Below are 19,521 nucleotides of genomic sequence, written 5' to 3' on the forward strand. Positions count from 1 at the left end.
AGGAGATCTCTTTCCTGTATGAAATATTACTCCTGTTCAAAGTGCCTCAGTCACAGGAACGTGACCAGGGAGCCTTCCTCTCTGCTGCTTGACTACATCCTTTTAGCCAAAAAACACATATACAACAAATTGTGAATGAGCAGGCTAGGCAGTTAGACCATCTGTTAGTGTCACAGAATAATCAATAACATGTCATTTTTACCTTTTCTAATTAAGTATTTGCATTTTCGGATACTGAATGAGCAGAAATATTTTAAAATGTAACCTAAGTGCTACTACCATTTGGATTCTGTGAAGCAGGAACACAGACCTTGTGTACAATTTCATATTATTGACTTGCCTATAAACTTATCTGAAACATAAAAATGTAACAGATCTGTGCAATTCTGGTAGAATTATTTTAGGCTGCAAGGTTGCTATAATTTTGTTTTTTCCTTGATCCGGTCTTGATTTATTTTCACAGTTAGGTCTTTCTCATACCATAGCATGCAGTTAGTTAATGAAAACTGAGTCTATGAATCATGGTAACATTTACAAGCTCTGGAACAGTTTTTAAAAGTTAGCCACCACCAAAAATAACAGGCTTACTGATATACTGTCCCTCAGGAATTGCTTAAAATAACGAAATTCTTATTATTGAAGCACATAGGAAAAATGTTGTGTAAATAATATCAATTTAGACATAGTATTAATATTGAATTCTCATTTTCTCAGAATGTAGATCAGTAATTATAATAATAAAAAAAATTGAAAAGATAGTGAACCCAGGAGGTGATAAGAATTTAAATTCAGATGTATCCAAATTAATAGAAGTCATTCTGGGAAGAATATGTTTTCTAAAGTGTAGACATTAGCAGCATGACAATACAGTAAGACTGAAAAAAATATATTCATCTGATACATTCCTAACCAAGGGTTTAATAGCTTCTCTACTATGGATATCATTGTAAATGGAAACAATTTTTCCCTCAGAGCAGGTTCAAATACTATACAAAAATAATTTTTGATGTTAAGAAAAAAAGATAATAAAAACTTCAAGAAAAAAAACAGGTGCAGAACTCCTTTTTAACAGTCACAGTTGTAGACTATGCAAGGCTGAGACAAAAGTAAAATGGCAATCATGCTATAAAACTTTCAAGTGAACCTAGTAGCTTAAATGTATTTCCTAAGAGATGTGACGTACTGTCGTAGACTGAAAAATCTGACTGAGAAAAAGTGGGTACAATTCAGAGGAACAAGACACAACCTATTATTCTTAGCAATAATAATAATAATAATAATAATAATAATAATAATAATAATAATAATAACAACCTAGGGTCTTTTTTTCTTGTGTGAGAATGTTCCACCTATGTCATTATGAGCTGATAGATAAATATGTTCATGAATATAAACAAGCAACTCAGAATTTTGTTCTCTAGTGAGATTGTGTATGTTGGAATTTGATTAGAATATGAAATGCTCAAGAACTATGCTAAAGATAAGTAACGCCCACATAAAATGCCAATAGTAGGCTCTGTGACAGGCGTTCATAGACATGACCTTTCTTATCTGGGGACTGTTTGCCTGAGCAAAACCTCACTGTGCATAAGCACATCCATAGCACAGAGAAGGTTCTTCTCAGTGACAGTCAGCGACGAGACAAGGGGCAGCAGGTACAAACTGGAACACAGGAGGTTCCACTTAAATATGAGATGAAACTTCTTCACAGTGAGGGTGGCAGAGCACTGGAACAGGCTGCCCAGGGAGGTTGTGGAGTCTCCTTCTCTGGAGACATTCAAAACCTGCCTGGACACATTCCTGTGCAACCTCATCTAAGTGTTCCTGCTCCAGTGGGGGGATTGAACTAGATCATCTTTCGAGGTCCCTTCCAATCCCCAACATTCTGTGATTCTGTGAACATTCTGGCTCTCCTCTGCCCCAGAGTGCCCAAGTAACTCGATAAGGCTATCTATGCCTGAGCCTCTAGCCACAGGTCGGATGGGCATTAATGGACAGAATATTCCCAAACTCCATGGTGGTTCTCTTCGTACTGGCACCTAACTTAGCACCTGCTTTCATACTTGCTATGAAAATACTGGACATATGGGGTAGGAATTTGGACAAAAGTAAGTAAAAGGAAGACAGAATGTATTAGGTTACATTAAAAATATTTTGTTGTTTGATGGGGGGAAGAAGTACCAAAGACTATGACAATTCTACATATATGTATAGACTACAAAGAGCATGTACTGAATTTATATGTAGGAGTAAGTAAACACTTGTGACAAGGTAATAAAATTATTTGTGTTTGGAACATGCTTTGTTGTGGGTCTTTTTTTCTTCCTAAATAGAGTCTTAAATATCGAGATCTTTCTAGAAAAAGACAATTTCACACTCTTTTTAAATTTAATAATGACATTTTCTATTGTCAGATGGATTCTAGCATCAGAGACCTTATATATTGCTGATGCTGTTACCCAGACTTTTTCTGCTATTTACCAGAATCAGTTATTACTTTTAAGACAGGCAGAAACTTGACAAACGAAGGCTTTATAGACAGCTTTTTGTTTAGCTAAGAAAGTCACGATTCTGCATGTGATGTCAGCTGACTATAATTTGTCATTGCTTGCAAGGAAGTCAATATCTTTTTAAATAGTCTTTTTCTCTACTTTATGCCACTGTTTAGTATTATTCTAAGAATATTCTGAGTCAAAGGAAAAAATAAATATTTCGAGAAAGCTGTCTATTAGCTAACAGCTAGCATATAAAATGAATCTACATCACATAGCTGGTTGATTCTCAAAGATCAGCTCTTCCAAGCTCCAAAGTTGTCTATTCTCTCACACCAAAAATGGCAGGCAAGAAAAGGTGACAGAAGGCCTTTACTGTTGAACAAGGAGATCTTAACAAAACTTAAACATAAATAGGAAGCATACAAGAAGTAAAAGCAAGGCCTGGTCACCAGAAGGAATATAAAGACACTGTCCAAACATGAAAGAGATGGTGTTAGGAAAGCCAAAGTTCACCTGAACTCGTGAACCCAGTGAGGCACATTCAGGGCAACAGGAAGGATTTTTACATATGTATCATCAGCAAAAGGAAGACAAGGGAAAATGTAGGTCTGTTGCTGGTCAGAGCAGGAGAACTGGTGACAAAGAACATGGGAAGGACTGAGGTACCCAACACCTTATTCACTCTGGTCTTTACTAGTCAGACATGCTTTCAGTTACTACTGGCCAAAACAAGGCCAATTTTTTTTAACTTCTTCATTAATGACCTGGACAATGGGACAGAGTGTACCTTCAACAAGTTTGCAGATGATACAAAAGTGAGCAGAATGACAAGGATGCATGAGATAGGTGCACTGCCATCCAGAGGGAGCTTGACAGATTGGAGAAATATGCAGACAGGAGCCTCATGAAGTTTCATAAAAGAAAATGCCAAGTCTTGCACCTGGGGAGGAACAACATCAGGCACCAATACACAACGGTTGTCAATTGTCTAAGATTCAGCTTTGCAGAGAAAGCCCTGGAAGCACTGGTGAACAAACTGATCATGAATCAGCAGTGTGGCCTTGCAGCAAAGTCCAAGAACATCCTGTGATGCATTAAGCAGAGTATCGCCAGCAGGTTGAGGGAAGTAAACATTTCCCTCTCCTCACCCCAGATGAGACACACTTGGAGTGTGGGGTCCAGTTCTGGGTTCCCCAGTCTATGCTTTGTTCATGAGGGCTGGACCAAATCATCTGCAGAGGTTCTTGCCAACCTCAGTCACTCTGTGATTCTGCAGTACTGCTGCTTTGTGTATGCAGTCTTTTCAACTTCTATGCGTGCTCAGATAATTTTATTACACAGACTCACAGGATCATAATCAGTTTAGGTAGGAAGGATATCTGGAGCACATTTGACTTAACCTCACCAGTCAGAGCTGGACCATGCTATGGCTAAGCTAAGATGATTGTGCCACCAGTCTTTCAAAAATATCTGGAAGAAGATACAGGTAACCAGGATGGCTATTTCCTTCATGTACACCCTCATGTCATTAACTAGAAGATGCTGTTGTGATGCAGCTTCATGCAAAATAGAAGGACAAATATGAAGTTTCAAATTTATCAGCTTCCTAGAAACTGATATTTTTAAAAATCAGAGATGGTTCTTGCCTAATGTGAGTCTAGCTCATCCCAAATAAGCAAGACAATCTATGGGCTGATAAAGAAAAACATACAAACTTTGCTTTAATATATCTTCTTTCTTAAGTCATTGAATTATCATAAATTACTTAACTGAATAGATAGAAGAATCAAAATATATCTGAATATTAAAAAGAAAAAAATTTTCTGAAATGTTTTGTTTCTTCCAGAAACTCTCTCCAATAAAATACAGTGAGATATATCGAAAGGAGTGGTTATCAAGAATCTCAGTACTTTTCAACAATGTATGATATGAAATGCTTATAAAGTTAGATTTTTTACATCTCAAATAAAGAATAAACTTTTACAATACATCTTTAAAAACACAATCTTGCCCTGGATTGTTAGTATTTAGTACTTTTTCATATATTACTCTTTGATTGACCATTATGAACATTTGTATTGTAGCAAGGCTGGAAGATTGCTGCATCTCAAAGCTCAGCATCAATTTCAATTTTAGATTATTTCATATACCTGTAGCTTGGTAATTTTGTCAAAGATCACTTGAAATAAGATGTATGATTTTCTCTTGCTTTATTTGAAACATAGTTTCTCTCCCATTTATATGGACACTCTAAAAAAAATAAAAATTGCTGTATGACAAATGGAATAACTTTATCTTTTTTCTGTCATTTGCCTTGTTCATCTTCTTTTTCTGTAGTCCCCAGGGCTTTATGTCCCAGTGGGTATCTGAGGCTGATAAGAAAGGGTTACTTGGAGTAAGCAAAACTAAGCCCCTAATGAAGTAATGAAGTTTCTGTCAATCAGCTTTTCATATTGCTGGTGACACCTGCCTGGTACTGTCAGTTCCAGCTGACAGGGATTCCATGTTATATACATAACTCTCTTGACTTAATGATCAGATACAAGGTTGTAAGATGAGTACATTAATTCCTACATCTAAAGACATTTTTTCCGTGTAAGCTTGATCACTAACATACCTATGTTGATGATTTGGGAAGTAAGGTTGACATGCAGTGCGCTAAAATGTTACTGTAACACCAGGCCCTAGGCTACTATGCTGTATTCTGAACGGACTTCGAGGAAAACAGCATCAGTTCAAGGTATTCCTTAGACCCATTCTCAGGGAGACTAAGTATTCATCAGCGCCAAGGTTTCTTTTGCTTAAACAGTCCCACTGTGTTGTATAGGGAATATTTCTAGTGAAATACCCATCATGTGAGATATATTTCTATTCTACTTTCTGGCAAAATTTATTTTCACAATTGCCTAAATGTGCAGCATGAATTTCATCATGGACAATGTTTTGTTTGTTTTACATTTCTGACCTGCTAAATTATATTATGCCAAATTGTGGCAAATTACAGGCTGTCATATCATATTATATAGTTCCCATTGTAAGTCAATTCGACTTGACACAATATGACAAAGTAATGTAATATATCAGTTCTATAACAAAATTCTGTAAGTGATGAGGTAGTATTTCAGCATACAAACCAGAGCACCTATTTAGTATTAAATATCCATCATCTGCTCCAACAGCAGCATGTGGAGCAATTGGGTCAAGTAACTACAGGAAGAGGATATTTTTGTTTTCTTTTCTGTTAATTGATTAAACCATACCACACTGGCATTCTTTTCACATTATACAAACTTCTTTCATTAAAATAATCACTATACATGTCAACAGTCTGGGAGCATTACATATCTCAGTTGATAAATGTGCATTACTGAAACATGTAACTTGTTTTTTAAGTAGTACTGGTCATAATTAAATCTACGAGTGAACCTACTGTTTCTGTAATCAAGCTCTTACTGAATAAGAAATACTCATGCAAGATTGTGGTATGAACAGAGCATTTTCAGGGCAAGAAACTTAAAGGGAATTTTGCTCTATTAAAATATGCCAGTTGACTACCGTGGTGGCAGGAATGGCCAGAATATTAGTGTCTGTCTCCATAGAGAAAGCGGAGCATTAAGCAAGCTGCAGGACACAATTACACTGCCTCACCACTCATTTTTAAGAATTCTTTTGGAGACCAAGGGGCCAATAGCAAGGCTGCAGCATCAAGGATGTGCAATACTAAATATGCTTACAGTGAGATTGCAATATGGAGCACCGGTACCCAAAGGAAACTAGTAGCAATTTAAGCTGTGACGTGGAACTCCACACAAATTTGAATGGTAATGAACTCACCTTCTGGAGAGCGTCCACACTGACCTCCATGCTGCTAAAATGAGGTTGCTCCTGGTTACACTGTGCTACATTAAAAACTGAAGTGTAATGCCTCACTGTTGTTTCTGCCAACTAGCCCTTGCATTCAGCAGGAGAAACCCTTACAAAGGCTACAGGGCTTTCAATCAGTGCCCCTTTAAACATCCGCTACAGTGAGAGAAAATGAGTGGCCAACAAAAAGGTTAATTACACAGCCTAAGTTTCCAAAGCAATTATCCCACGAGCTTAAATGGGAATGGAAAATATTTTAGAAAGACACTTTTTCTTTTGTATTTTCCAGTTAGACATGTAGCCAGCTGTATATCTCTTTCTGCAATATCAGTGTCAGGAAAGAACTGAGAGAGGAAGGAAGCTGCTTAGCCCAGCATTTTTGACATGTAGGTTGTTGAATTGTGGTCCAAGGAAGAAATGGGGCAAATATGGAGGAGAAGCGAAAACAGGCAGAGAAGTGTTACTTGAAATAGACCAGCTCGAATTTAATTAATCTTACACTGAAAGGTACAAATCTTTCATGTTTAAGAAATTCTTTCATCCTGTCTCTTGTGAAAGAGCGTTTCTATGGAAAAGGTAAACATTGTTATCCTGAAAATTATATCTGGGTCTTATTCCTGGTTCCCAAAAATGCACAGCGAAGCATATAACCACTTCTGAGAAAAATCATTGTTCAGGCAGATAAGTTTTTGTGTTTACAAAATAGTCTGTTTGTACTTTTTTATAAACTATACTGGAGATCTTTGAGAGGTAAAATAAATTCTCTTTCATCAGTCCATTATACAAAATAGTTATCTCTCAAGCTCAAAATACTAACCCAAGCACCACTAAACAGTATTTTAATTGCCAAGTAGAGTGTCTTATGTTTCAGATAGTTTCCTTAGTATTTATGTGTAAAGATTACAGAAGATAGAGGGTTTTTTAATTGTATACATAAGAATGTCATGGATCTTCAAACTGACTTCAAATTAGAGTTAAAATCTCCCATTTCAGGATCAAAGTCTATTTTTTTTTTTTTTGGTCTCAAAATAGTATTTTTCATTGTTCTATCTATCTCTCTACATCTACTCATAAACATAGACACAAAAAACCTTGTCATCTAACAGAAGAAGGAAGTCTACTTTGGTCACTTTTTTGTGTTGTGTTTTTTGTTGTTTTTTTTTTTTTTTTTTTTTTTACTTTTTAGACAATAATGGAGTATAAGATGAAGTAAAAAGGCAGAGAACATGCACTAATAGTTTATAAAATTTTTAGGTATTGAAAATAATTCACTTGAAAACAAAATATATCTCCATGTGTTAAATTTATAATGATTTTTTTTTTTTAAATGGGACAGATTGTTTCACATTAATAATTCAATCAGTAAGAATAAGATTTCAGATTGATAAGCTACTTCAATTCGGCATGACAAACTGCTAAAGTTCAGAATTTATGTTTTTCTGGGTTTTAGCCAAATAAATTTTCACTTGATGATGAAATAATGTTTTATGTTGCAGCTAACATATCCAAATAAAAAAAAAAATAAAATACAAAACTGAAAACTAAAATGCTTTTTAAGGCCTCCCAAAGTATTGCATTGTTCTCTTTATGAGCCCTTGTATGTGTATTCCTTGGATAAGGCAGATTTCATTTGAAGCTGAGAATTTTGACAGCCACTCTTGGCATTGAACCAAAAGTGTATTTACTTGTATTGACTTGTATCTGTGGATGGAATGGGTACAACACATCAGCTATGCATTCTTGAGATTCAGTTAGACCGTTTGACAACACTGAAGAATTTAAATCCTTAACACAGAACAGGTAAGGGACCTACAGGAAATCTCTACAGGAATCCCTGGTTTCAGAACAAAGCTAACATAAAGAAGATCTAGTGCTAGCAAATGTCTTCTATGGGTCTCCTATTATAGGTAGGGGCGATACTCACAAGAAAAATTCATTCCCTCAACTAAAATACCCCTAAGGCTGGGAAGCTTCAAGCTATTAGAAGACAATAGTTCACCTTCATATATTCATAGAAATACAGAATTTGAAAAGACATGCCGCAGATTTTGTTCAAAAGAAAAGTCAGATACCTACATGGAATTATGGATTAATAATTTTTTAGAGAACTTTGTTTTATCTTTCCTGGGCCCTGGGTTTGCTTATGATTTTATCAATGCAGAATATTTTTTCACATTTATTTCTAAGCAAGAATTAATAGATTTCATCTGTATGTACTTAGAAAACTACCTTATTGCACACAGAAACTGAGTATTTCCCCAACATGACCTGGAAGTCTGCCATTCTAATACCATTAGATGTATTTTTTGTGGTGCTTTTATTTTGAATAAATGCATCAAATCCAGTAAATGATCTTTATCATCTCAAAACACAATCACTTGCTCTTTAGTGTTCAGCTCATGCAACCTGACAGTTTTCTCTATCAAGATCATTATGAAAAAATGCACTATAAGGAATGTTGCCAAGTGTTCCACATTTTTGCTCATTGGATTATCTGCGTTTCTATCCATCTCTTCTTTTATACTTCCTCTTTTATTTCATACATGCAAAGATGCTTTCAGTATGGAATATGAACTTTCTATGTAAACATGGTTGTCTACCAACATTTACTCAAAATCAATATGACAAAAAATGCCATTGCCACTTTTATATACCCAGGTAATTTCAAGTTCAAATAAGAATTCAGTTTTTCTTCCTGCTAATTTATTTTTTTCAAATAATAGTAAACTAAAGAAAGCAACCAACAAAATGATATGGATTTGTATATTAAGTTCCACTTGGTGTCTTCATAGAATATTATGATGTTTGCAATATGTAGTTTGTAATTGCATTTGCAAGTAGTAAAGTAAAATGTCAAAGCCAGTGACGGCAGAGTAATGCTATTAAAATATACAAAGGCATCATAAGAACAAAATAAAATTGTATGTGATTTAAACATTTCTAATAGTGGCCAATTCAGAGATGCCTAGGGAAGATGAAACATTTGTTTTACACAAAAGTGTCCTTCAGTGTATCAGCACATGCATTATCACTCAAAAGGAAAGTATGTTGTGTTTTACATTTGTCCTCAGGAGGATAGATCCATCTATGTAAGTAACATGAGAAAGTATATAATACCACATGCTAAATATTAAGTTATTTTTGGCAACTACAGGAAAAATAGAATAATCTCATAAGTTCAAGCACCAATCAGTGCACATAGATTTGAAATATACTAGCTGCCTGGAGTTAATATTTCTTGCGTTTTCCATCATGCCTAATTCCAAAATGCTTAATTTTTATTTTTAAAACACTTTTATAATAGGATTTATATTATAATATATTAACAACAATGCATATTACTAATATAATAACAAAAAATTATTAGTATAACAACAATAATAGACTTTCATACATATATATACATACAAATATATGTATATAGCCTTTTGTCTTCTGTGGTCTTAAAATGTGATTCACTTGGCTAAAGAAACAAGAGAAGCTTTAAACTTGTTGCAAATATCCTGGCTCATACACTTAATTTCACTTTCAGTACAGTCAACCTTTTATGAATAAGCTGCATTCCAATAATAAATCACTGTACCTTTTCCCTTTAAGGTATCACAGTAATTCTATTCAGAAGAAAGGTATGCAAGCGGTTTTTGGGATAACCCATTTGCAGTCAATGCCTCCTTATTTAATGCTGACTTTCAACTAAATATATTTACAATATATATCAGCTTTATTTTCCACTCAGAAACATGGAAAGCTAAAATATCAAGTCTCATTTGCCTAATACTTGAGACTTTTAAGCACTCAAATGAAGTATCTAGACTAATAAAATATTGGCAAATTTTCTCAGTAGAGGAAAAATAGAAGAATCATTATAATTTAACATAGCAGACCAACCAATCAGTCAAGACAGACTGACAGTTGCATGCTGGAGTACCATCGGTCTTGCTTCCTCCTTTCCTTCAGTACATGCCATCTATAGATTGTCTTTTAAGTGCAGTATAATCCAAAAATGCTGATAGATTTGAGACACTTCATTTCTTATGTTGGCTTCTGCTGAGATAATATTACCACTTAGATCACTAGGTCCTTATCATTTATTAAGTTCTTGCCAGCACCTTGAAGATGGCTCAGAATTTTAAGGGGCAAATTGATGGATTATAAAACCCTTGATATCACAACCACAATGGAGGGATTCCTTATAGGAGTCCCTCACTTGTTCACTGTTCTTAAGTTTTGCATCATTCCCTTGCACAAGACTTTAGATCGCAGACTTTATTCAGATGTCATCTCAAGTTAAATATATTTTGCATAGTTTTGTTCATTGTCCAAAATCTAAAATTGCATTATATTAACCTTCTTTCAGTTTAACCAAAGATGTTGAATTAAATAGCTTTCCCATTAATTTAATTCTTCTTTCTCACCAACAAGTGCAGTCATCAGATCATTTCTGCATTTTTACATCAGAACAGGAAAAGAAGAGAAGAGAAGAGAAGAGAAGAGAGGAGAGGAGAGGAGAGGAGAGGAGAGGAGAGGAGAGGAGAGGAGAGGAGAGGAGAGGAGAGGAGAGGAGAGGAGAGAGGAGAGGAGAGGAGAGGAGAGGAGAGGAGAGGAGAGGAGAGGAGAGGAGAGGAGAGGAGAGGAGAGGAGAGAAGAGAAGAGAAGAGAAGAGAAGAGAAGAGAAGAGAAGAGAAGAGAAGAGAAGAGAAGAGAAGAGAAGAGAAGAGAAGAGAAGAGAAGAGAAGAGAAGAGAAGAGAAGAGAAGAGAAGAGAAGAGAAGAGAAGAGAAGAGAAGAGAAGAGAAGAGAACTATTTCAGTTGGAGAGGACCTACAACAATCACCTAGTCCAACAGCCTGATCAATTCAGGGTGGATCAAAAGTTAAAACATATTATTAAGGGCATTGTCCAAATGCCTCTTAAACACTGAGGCATTGACCACCTCTCAAGGATGCCTGTTCCAGTGTTTGGTCACCCTCTCGGTAAATAATTGCTTTCTAATATCCTGTCTAAACCTCCCCTCATGCAGGTGTGGCAAAGCATAAGGTCCTGATTTAATAAAACAAAATAAACAACGTAACCCCAAACAGTTTGATGCAAATAAAAACAAAGCAGATTTTAGAAACTTTTTAAACAATATATTATTTATTTCACTAAGAAGAAGTGCAAAGTCATGTACCTGAGGAAGAGCAGCTCCATGCAACTATAAATGCTGGGGGCTAGCCAGCCATAAAGCAGCTTGGTAGAAAAGGACCAGGGAGTTGATTATGAGCCAGTAATGTGCCTTTAATGCAAAGAAGGGTTGGTTCCAGCTTGCATTACGCAAAGCATTAACAGTAGATTAACGATGGTGACCCCTCTCCTATACTCACCGCTGGTGAGGCTGCATCTGAAGTGCTGTGTACGGTTCTAGGCTCCCCAGTGCAAGAGAGACACCAACAATCTGGAGAGAATCCGACTACTAAGCTGCAAAGATAATGAAGGGATTAGACCATCTCTCCATGAGAAAAGCCTGAGAGTGCTGAGACTGTTTAGCCTGAAAAAGAGGAGGCTCAAGGGGGTCTTACCAAAATATATAAATAGCTGAAGGAAGGATGCAAAGAAGATGGAGACAGGCTTTTTTAAGTGGTGCCCAGTGACAGGACCAGAGTAAATGGGCACTAACTGAAACATGAAAGGCTCCCTCTGAAAGACTTTTTATTGTGAGTCTGGCTGAGCACAGGCACAGGTTGCCCAGAGCAATTGTGGAGCCTCCATCCTTCCAACTGGATGTGGTGCTGGACACCTGATTCTAGGTGACCTTTGAGTAAGGGAGGTGGACCATATAACTTCCAGAGGTACCTTTCCACCTCAGCTATTGTGTGATTCTATTTTACTGTATTAGGCAGGATTTCCATTCAAGAACTATGTTTTGTTTGAATACATGGAAAAAAAAAAGGTGGTTCTGATCAAGCTGAAGATTAAGATGTAGCAACACACACAATAAAGACTTGGAAACAATTAAAGCAAACAAACCCCAAGACTTTGAAGGGGTGGGCACAGACAGACTCAAAACTACAAAAAAAAAAAAAAAGGGCAAACAACCTGAAAAGGTTTTGGAAAATAACTTGCACCAAGAAAAAAAAAAAAAAAAAAAAACAGAAGAAAATCTTAAATATTCCCTAGTGAGTATGTAAGCATATTTTCCCATTTTTGTAAAACTGATCAGATTTAGGCCTTGTCTAGCTAGACCTAATAGACTACACAGCTGGTTCTTAGAGATCCTGAATTGACTTACCATTTTGAATTGTTTTGCAGTATATGTTTTGACTGCAAGGAATATTTCAAAGCTGCAAGTGATTTCAGTCTCCCTGTTTGGCTCCCAGGCTGCTTTTCCCCAAGGAGGCACACACCAGAGCAATAAGACCTTCTCTGAAAGTGAGCAGAGATCTCGTTTTTCCTCCACTGACACTTTTTGACAGGAGGTGAGGGAGACATACAAGGGGTGAAAGGCAGTTTAAAGGTGAGGTTAAATGTTATAGCTGTTGTAATCTAGCAGTGTACTGCAGCGAAAAGGAGAAAAACTTTCCACCCATTCCTCTAACAGCCTCAGTCACCCTGGACTTTTGCTGATGTGTCCAAGTCTCAGATTCGTCAGGTCCTTAGCTGACATCATTCATATTACTAAATTATCGGGAAACTATGCATTTTTTCTGCTGAGTTAGCTTTCCATCACAGTTGTGCTTAGAAGGGCTCATTGAGGGGTTTGGCAAGCTCCAGAGTCAAAGATGCTGGAAAGCCTCTCCAGAAGAGGGAAGGATATAGCATGACATCCCTTCAGCGTTGGCAAGATGCTAAATTAGCTCAGCTGTTGCATCGTGCTCAACCACACCCTCACTTCCTACAAGAAACAATAGGAAAGCATATTATATGATGGTTAATATGGACTACAGCAAGAAGGACAATATCAACTTGTACATAGGAGGGAGTGGAGGAGGACTGAATCAACTGCTCAGCAAAGAAGGCCAGATACAGGAGTGACATTTCAGTGTTTTCAAACTGCTAAAAATCATTCCTAAGTTTCAGAGACTGTGCTACATTAATTGCAATGGATCTATTAATGCTCCTGGGAATAAAGAACACAGAAAACAGACCTAAATATTTTTCTTAGAGCATTCAATTACTTTGGGAATCTGGCTTTTTTTTTTAAATCTGTTCAGTTTTGCAATGTCTGTTTTCTTCATGACTTCACAAGCAGAAGACAGATAAAATAACTTATTAACTTCCGTTACTCTTATCAGTATATGAACAAATAGCTGGAGAAAGCATACTGCTCCCTATATTTCCTCAATTATAACAGCTTTGTAAAGTAGAAACTCCTAAATTTTAGTTTCTCTCACTCTTGTTTTACAGTACCAGAAAAGTTCAACCTGACAAATGAAAGTTGAGCAAAAAGGATAAGAGCAAATACTGGAAAAAAACGTAAAGCTTAACTAGGGACAGTTATGAACTCCTCCTTAATTCAGGGCATACTTTGATTTTATAGAGAACTCTTCCATCATTACTTATACAGTAATGTTCTACACATTTGAAAACATAAATTAGAAATGCTTCTTGCTTCATGTTAAAATATGCATGCTTGCCAAGCTTTCTTAATGTTAATTGCTACTCAAAAAGCAGCCAAATTAGAACCTGATTTTTCTTTAATTAAATGTGTGTAATGACAACACATCTTAGAAGTGTATCCCAAGTAATACTCATATAGAATACATATATTTCATATTCCTAAAATAATGAAAATTTGGGGCATCAAATCAAGAATAAGAACAATTCTTCAAAATTATTTGAAACAGAAGTTGTTCATCTGATGAAACAGCTTTCAAAATTTGAGAAGTTATGGATAGCTGAAAAGTGTTGCTAGGCTTCAGCAATGTCTGGAAGAGGAAAACAGAAGTATTTTTATGCCACAACAAATAATCTACCCTTCAAAACCTTACTGATAGACACAGTTTAAGAAAGGAACTTCATGTTTATTGATGTGTAGGGGCAAATAGAGATACTTAATTAAACATAAGCCTGATTCTACTCTCATTTATTCTGTTGTCTTCCATGTAGTGACTTCCAGTGGTGCAAGAAAGAGGTAAACTGGATATTAAATGACAGAATAAGATACATTACTATAGTTTCTTCAAAAATGTTATTTATCTCTCTATATGAGACAGCAATTGTAATGACTGAATTAAGAAAAGCAATATTGAAGCTCCCCAACCAAACCAAATATTTAATTACACCTGAAAAAACCTACTGCAGACAACAATATGTATTTATTGGCAAGAAGAAGCAATGAGCCTTGGATGTTTCAGAATATCTTTCACCTTCAGCAATACACAAAAGAAAGAAAAAGCATAAGAAAATATTAAGGGTATACCACTCTTGCTTTTTGAGGCACATTTACTTTCTACTGAATAGAAAGGAGGAAGAATACTAAAATCTACAATGAAAACTTATATTAAAATAATCCTTGAACCATATGCTTACAAGACTTCAAGTTTTCTTACTCTAAAATCAGGATTTTCCAGAAAGGCTATAGGAGTAGATATTACAGGTTTTCAAATGCAGTTTCATATCATTTGGAGGGGTGAGGTGTGGGGTAAGGGACACCAACAAAAAAAGTCAAATCTTTGGAAGGTTTTCGAAATAAAATGCTTTGCTTAAAAAATATCAAATCAAGGTCAGCCATAGAACAAACAAATTCATTTAAAAATGAACAAATATCTAAGCTGTTGCCTAAGTATCAGTGTCTACTAAAATTTCAGATATTCTGCATGACTGAAATAAGAGGCTGGAAAATACATCACAAGACTTATGTGAAGCCTTGGACTTGTAGTTAGGCAGAGTATCCCATGGTTTAAGAAGCGGATCACAGTTTGAGAATGTGCTGAAGCATTTCAACCAAAATAAGACAGCTTTGCAAATGTGAACTAGCTTCTTATGTTCCTTCTGCCCCTGTTTCTTGATGTGCTTTACAATAATTAGATCTGATTCTCAGGGAAACAATCCTTTCCCTCTTGCTTACTCGAAATTGTGAAATTAGGTTGCGTGAAAACACTTATTTGCTGCATGCCATTAGATCTACTTAAGTCTTAACAGAATTGCTACATAATTGAATGTGTTGCCTAGCTAATGGTCTGCATAAAAGATACACTTGAAACAAAAGAATACACTTCATAAATGCTGTAAATAGTGACAAGTCAGTTCTGAAAGCTAGAAAGACATAAAAGGAAGAAACAAATAAGGCCATAGCACATCCTCATGTTAGAAATATCCAGTTTTTGCTGGATAGCATTCATTCCTATATTGGAAACCCCTATTGTCATCCAGGCCCCCAGGCCCTTCTTTTTCTAAGCTTTCTTTTCAGTAGTCACCTGTTAGAGTTCAGAGAACAGATAATGTCGAGCAGTTATGATTTTTTTTAACCAAAAAAAGTCTCCAAACCACATTATTTATATCCACCGTATAGAATTAGGATAGTTAGCACAAAAACATTCCCCAATATAAAACAAGTAAGAAGGAAGAATATAACACAAGTGAGAAGATGCCTTTTTTGCACCAAGTTCTGCATAGTATTTCTACCTTCTAGAGGCTTAATCTTGGAGAAGAATAAACTCCAACCTCAGTTGGCTGTTAAATGTGCACAAGGGAAAACCAAGAGCACTGCAGAAGAAGGTCAAACTTAATCTTTTGATTTTATGATTTGTCCAACACACCACAGAACAGAAAGAAGTGGAACCTAAGAAGATATTAAGAAAGGAATACAGTCAACACTTAGGCTTACTTACTTGGGCAAAGTGGAGAACAGGAGATAAATGGTCCTGGCTAAGGACTGCTGAAGAATGCAAGCAAAATAGGTAAGTTTGCTGTATTGCTGTCAATTCCTTTTTTTTTCTTAATTGTTAGTGTAAGAAAGAAGACAGAATAGTAAACCAACAGTAGAACAGGAGTATCAGTGGAACAAAGACAGTCAGAAAACTATGCTTTAAATAGAATGGATTTAACACCATAACAATTTGCACTTAAGTTTTCTTCCTTCCCAGAGCAGATTCATCTGTTTTTGCTATACTACATTTTCCAATACAGTTATTTACATTAATGGCCTAAAAGGATTTCAGAAGACAGCAGAAAGTTCCAGGTGAAAATCAGGGAATCTATAGGCACACCACAGATCTCTATCAAGAGAAGAGGGAATAGCTATTACTGCACAGTATGGTAGATAAAAAGAAAAATAACAATGTGAAGGTAAAGACAGAACACAATGAAGTTAGTCTTAATTTATTACCTATTATTCAGTATTACCCTCCCATTTAAGTATTTTTTTAATGTGCCTTGTTTCATCTTACTTTGAAGAAAAGAAAATCAAATATATTGTTATGTTGCTATTGGTTACTCTCCAATGCCTTATATCAGAAACAAATATATTTAATTAGCTAATATTTTAAATAACACAACATTTAAAAGGAAACATACAACTGGACCCAAAGGAGACAAAACAGAATTTGATCTGGAAAACTTATGTTTTCATATGAACAACGTATTATAAGAAATGCCTGTACTACCATCTCAGGTTGTGACACAAAATTACACAAAATACTGAAATATCCATGGATATCCAGAAGCATTTTAAGCGGGCTTTATGTGCTTAAACAAGAAGCTTGGGAGACTGGGAAAAACACAGCTAGTATGCATACTTGCTATAAAAAATAGCTTGTTGATGGCAGGAGCCTCTAGGGAGAGTTTAATGAAAACCTCTTTGCCTCATTCTTTCTGAAGTCCATAGGAGAGGAAGAACTTTTAACAGAGTTCATTGGAAACGGGACAGGATCAATCTCTCTTCTTTTTCCTTCAGCCTTTCCAAGGCTCTAGAGGAAAGGAACTTTCAGATGTTGCATACAGGAACAACATATACTGCCTTAAGTTATTATTAATGCCTTGAAAATATTATATTCCATAAACAGAGTAAGTTAAACACCCTAGAAAATGCCCTTGTCTCAGACACACCGATTTTAACCCTCACGGACTTCTGATAGGGACTTCTTCCCTATCTTTTTTACCTATTACTATCATATTAATTTTTTTCAGCAGTATCGTAAAAAAATATTACAAACATCTGTCAGTTGTAACTAAACATCCAGCTCAGCATATCCACTGCACTATCAAGTACACTATACATAGGTTCATACATCATTTACTCTGGGTAGCATGACAGCAGCACAGCAAGTGAACTGGACAAGAAGCTACAGGTAAGAATTTTTATTTTTTTACTGGCTTAACTCTTAGCTGTGCATCTGTCTTTTTGTGTTCAGATCTCAGAGCTTGTACTCAGGTAGAGTGGCAACTCAGGAACGAAACAAGGCCAGGACTTTAACCTGAATGTGGCAGTGCTTTTTACATATCTGCAGCAACTCCCGCGCTTGGAGCAGTTCAAAAATGTCTGGCTGCTTCTGCAATTTAGAGAGCTTTCTTTTTTAGGTCAGGCTGCCTCACAAGCCATGCTGACAGACAAGCAGTAAGCATTTCAGATTAGGAGACAGATGCTGTAACTCCTATTTAAACACAAAAGTTTAAAAGGCAAGAAATTCTCCTTTACAGATTGTGTTTTTAAAACCCCTGTTGTGATATATAATCCTTATGCTTTACTAAGAAGCTCCTGGAGTCTGGCAGAACAGATGCAACAACAGGCTTCTATTACATATCTAACATAAGAGATTTTGAGTATCAAATACCCTAACTCCCTATGCAAAAGGTGGAACATTGTAGCAAACAAGAAAATATCTAACTCCACAATTAATTTGTAGCACTTTAAGTGGAGTTCTGCCTATACCCACGTTTGGAAAATATTTTGCAAATTAAATACTCACCTATAACAAATTTGAAATCAGAAGTATCATTTTGCTCTTCATTATTTATTGTTTCAGAAAAACAACATTTTCTGGACAATCAGTCTCAACTTGTAGCAATGTTATATTCAGCACAATGGATTTTTGCTTTTTTAATTTAAAGGTTAGAGATTGCTTTTTGCTTGGGGGGATTGCTGACAAAGCACTTGGCAGTAGGCACAACATATCTACAGTAAGTAGATAGAGTATTTTACCTGCAAACATGCTGCAATAAAGTGCCATCATTCAATCAATACAGATGACTTAGTTAACATTTTTCTTAATGTATCTGGATTACTAGTTCATTAGATCATTACCTGATAAATAGCGTGGGTAATGAATTGAGAGAGTAACTACATACCTTCAGGAAGAACCTGCCCGATAACAATAATCCATTAGAAAAACTGGCAGTATCCTCTGATCTATTGCCCGCAAAGCTATGACTTGATGGAGAGTTTCATTCCCTCTGCTCAGCACTCCAGAAGAAAATCAGCACAATTTAAATATTTCTCAGGATGTGACAGCTCTCCAGATCCCTGGTTGCATTCTGTTCCCAGGGGTTGACAATCTGGTGTTCCAATGTGCATAGAGCAGTGAAGATGAATTGAAAAAGCTTGAGATAAATTAGGGATGGCTAAGTTAAAATTGTCTCTGCTCCCGAGTCTCTCATCTGCAGTCTGCAAGCCTATTTTGCTGTGAAAAAGCTAGATGGCAGGCTGCCTCAGTGAGTTCTTCTTAAGCGACAGGGAACATTTTCAATGAAGAAAAATTCTCCCATTATCTAAGCTAATGCGACTGCAGCTAAATCTAGTCTTAAAAGTGTCTACTAGCATGAAATTCATTCTCACTGTTACTTTCTTTCAAGCCACAGGTTTAAAAAGAAAAAAAAAAAAAAGAAAATCATAGCACCACCCCAGATTTTTCTATCTGAGAGAAATACTCAAACTTTTAAAGCTGAGAAATGGCAGGGCATTTCATAATACAGATGTACCCAAAAATCTAAGTAGGGGAAATTTTCAGTTTCCCAAACTTAACTGCTTATGCTCAAATCACTCTTCCAAAACCTGTTCTTTCTGTTTTGCTTTTAATGCCTATCATTATCTTCATTTTGAATGTTCCAGGGGAGAAAGTGGCAGTGTTTTCCCCTTGACTACAGAAAATGAAGGCACAGCTAAAATTCTGAACAATTAATATGGTTCACCTTAGTAGATAATCATCAAAACAAAAAAAAAGTCACTAATGCTTTGCCACACCACTAAA

The 19,521-nt window shown here is 36.0% G+C and overlaps 1 long non-coding RNA gene across 1 annotated transcript in view; it reads right to left on the reverse strand.

The window, feature by feature from the left end:
- Window positions 1-19,040, reverse strand: part of LOC139827063 (uncharacterized) — a 184,418-nt gene extending 165,378 nt beyond the window's left edge. The window contains exon 1 of the long non-coding RNA XR_011737248.1: window positions 18,623-19,040. This is a non-coding gene — a long non-coding RNA (uncharacterized lncRNA). The remainder of the gene's footprint in view (window positions 1-18,622) is intronic.
- Window positions 19,041-19,521: the final 481 nt, after the last annotated feature.

The sequence above is a fragment of the Patagioenas fasciata genome, chromosome 1 (genome assembly GCF_037038585.1).
Source record: "Patagioenas fasciata isolate bPatFas1 chromosome 1, bPatFas1.hap1, whole genome shotgun sequence".
Classification (NCBI taxonomy): domain Eukaryota; kingdom Metazoa; phylum Chordata; class Aves; order Columbiformes; family Columbidae; genus Patagioenas; species Patagioenas fasciata.